This window comes from Priapulus caudatus, unplaced genomic scaffold (genome assembly GCF_000485595.1).
Source record: "Priapulus caudatus unplaced genomic scaffold, Priapulus_caudatus-5.0.1 Scaffold1277, whole genome shotgun sequence".
NCBI classification, from domain to species: Eukaryota; Metazoa; Priapulida; class Priapulimorpha; order Priapulimorphida; family Priapulidae; genus Priapulus; species Priapulus caudatus.
The window spans coordinates 18,275-21,123 of NW_014578338.1; the positions used below are offsets into that span (position 1 = coordinate 18,275).

The window sequence follows — 2,849 nt, forward strand, 5'->3', positions numbered from 1 at the left end:
ACACACACACACACACATGCATATATATATATATATATATATATATAAATATATGTAAGGGTGGGTTGTTACAACCCCTTGTGGTGTTAGTTTTTCTCTGGGCAGTAGAATGCCTGAGGATTTTATTGCCGGGGTAAAACAACAGACTGCCTCGCGCCCGCGTCATTAGAGACGTGCGATTGTTTACGCACACTCAATCATGGCCGCCGCGCATGCTCTCCATGCGCTAAGCTCAAGGTCACCATGGTGGTCCGCGAAAAACCTTTTATCGGATTATGTTACGGCGCTGGGATTTAATTAGTTCTTAATTGTAATTTATATTTCGATAATTGTCCTTTGTGTCTTGCGCAATAGGTAAACTTTGCTGTATTACTGGAAACGCATTTGCGTGGTATTTCGTATCAGTATGCTGAATATGTTTATCTACATATGCCACTGTGATGTACCGTACGTATCAGTACGCGTGTTTATATGTGCCATAGTGCTTAAAACGGCATGTTCTCGCAGCAAAATGCATAGACATACCTACTGTGAGCTCGTCTATGTTGCAAAAGCTCACTACAACTCATTTGTATTAATACTTTCATAACATTTCTTCACAAAATTTCAACGAGAGTATTTGTCTTACGAAAGTAGCGTCACAGTGATGCTTACACATCCGGGACACAGCCGAGCGATCGTTATAGCAGTTCGTTTCTATGATAAGTTATAATTTATTATTATGTTCGTTCACTACACAATTGTGAAATTTGTTTAAATCACATGTTATCCACATTACTTATGCAATCAGGAAACAGATATAGTGTTTTCCTTCCAGGAACTATTTGCGCTAGCGTACCCTCTTCGCTCAACATAATTTATGTGTATCTGTTGTAGTACGTTGCAGTATCCAAATTTCACATCGACGCAACGGAACGTATCTATACGCCGAATAACTCTGTCGGACATTGTTTCAAAATCCTCTAGTTCGGAGCACATTTCTGGCTCAAACAGAACATTTCGTGATATTTTCATACTGCAAGTATGCTCACAGTAGGTGTATGTAGGCTTTTTGTTGCGAGGTTTATCCACTTTAAACCATAATCGCGCGTGTGTTAAACCATACGTCCGTGTTTGCTCGCTCTCAGCTCTTCATCTTCTCCTGTTGCGTATAGGTGACCATGTCGGACCGGGTGTCAGCGGACAGGGCGTGTAAGGATCCGAATCCGATCATAGATGGCAGGAAGGCGAACGTCAACCTCGCTTACATCGGCGCCAAGCCCAGAGGCAATGCCACCGGATGTAAGCTGCACTCACTAACGATTAATATAGCGATCAGTATCGATTAGTATCAATAAATATCGATTATTATAGATCAGTATCGATTAGTATCCGTTCGGAAATATTAGTGTCGGCTAGTAAATATTAGTATTGGTTGGTATCAATTAGTATAGACATGTAGAACGTATCATTTGCTTTTGAAACCGATCCGCGATAGCGCTAAGGAGTCATGTCCGCGCTTCCCTAGCAGCAGCTGTTGGGCGTTAGCAACCGGCGGGTCTCAGGCTCACGCACGCACACACACACATACACACACGCACGCACGCACGCACGCACGCACGCACGCGCTCACTCACATTTGTTCCTCGTGTCGAGAGCCAATCGCGTGGTCTCTCCCTGAGCGTGACGTCATCAATCTTCGCCGCCGCTAATTGTTCCAACATTTAGCAGCGATCGGCAAAGTCACGTAACCCCTAGCTTACGGCGGGCGGCGGGCGGGCAGAAAATCAACAAATAGTTAATTAACAGGGAAGCAGCGTGCTCCCGTCCTCATCGTCGGCTTCACGGGGAACGAGGTGTCAGGAGAGATGAGGGAATGCTGGGTTAGTTCGCTAATTGCTCAACATCGTCTTTTGCCGCGTTCTTTGCTCGCAGGCGCCTCTGTTACAGACACCCGCACGTGCATTCACGCGTGGGCCGGAGAAAGCGTGGCTGAAGCGAAGGTGCGCACTGAGAAGAGGGGGCGAGACTTAGGGAGGGAGCGAGCTTGGAGGATGGCCGACGAGGCTGGGGAGGGGTGAGGCTGGAGAGAAGGAGCGAGACTTAGGGTGGAAGCGAGACTTAAGAAGGAAGGGGAGCAGGCGCTTGGCTGGGAAGAGAATGGGAGGCAGGTGGAGCGAGGTTAGGGAAAGTAACCTGAATGCGGAGGGAAGCGAGCGTGAAGAAGGGAGCAAACTGAAAGAGAAGGGAAGGAGATATGGAGAAATGGGAAATAGAATACTGAAAACAAAATAGCGAGCGAAACAATATGTGCGTGTGTGTGCGTGTATGTGTGAGCGTGCGTATTATATGTTTGTATGGGTTGTGTTAATGGCTGTGTCAAAAGGGAATGATAGAAATGTAAATGAAAAGTGGGGAGGGGGAAAGCGAAGATAGGAAGACCAGTGAGATGAAAAGGGATAAAAGGATCAGGAGAGATGTAGATGAAGAAATCCGAGGCGGCCCAACATTGGCGTCTATACGGCTCGTTTTAATTCCACCAGCTCCCCTCTCTTCACCGCCGATTTTTAATGATTTATTTACCCAACTTCATATTTTCTTCAACAGCGTTCCGTATCTCTGCCCGTCCTCTTCGTTTAGAGTGGCGCTAATGTCTGTCAGCTGCGCATACCCGCGCGCGCACCCACGCGCAATATAATCCTCCGCGCAGCTCGTTCTGGATTGCTAGCATGCACTACTTTTTTGTTCATCTCGGTCCGCGCATCAGCTGAGATAAATGATAACTATATAGCGCGTGTATATATATATATATATATATATATATATATATATATATATATATATATATATATATATATATATATATATAT

General features: G+C 45.5%; 1 long non-coding RNA gene across 1 annotated transcript in view; it reads left to right on the forward strand.

Moving 5' to 3' along the window:
- The first annotated feature begins 1,251 nt into the window (after nucleotides 1-1,251).
- Nucleotides 1,252-2,849, forward strand: part of LOC106816076 — a 12,733-nt gene continuing 11,135 nt past the window's right edge. The window contains exon 1 of the long non-coding RNA XR_001394830.1: nucleotides 1,252-1,281. This is a non-coding gene — a long non-coding RNA (uncharacterized LOC106816076). The remainder of the gene's footprint in view (nucleotides 1,282-2,849) is intronic.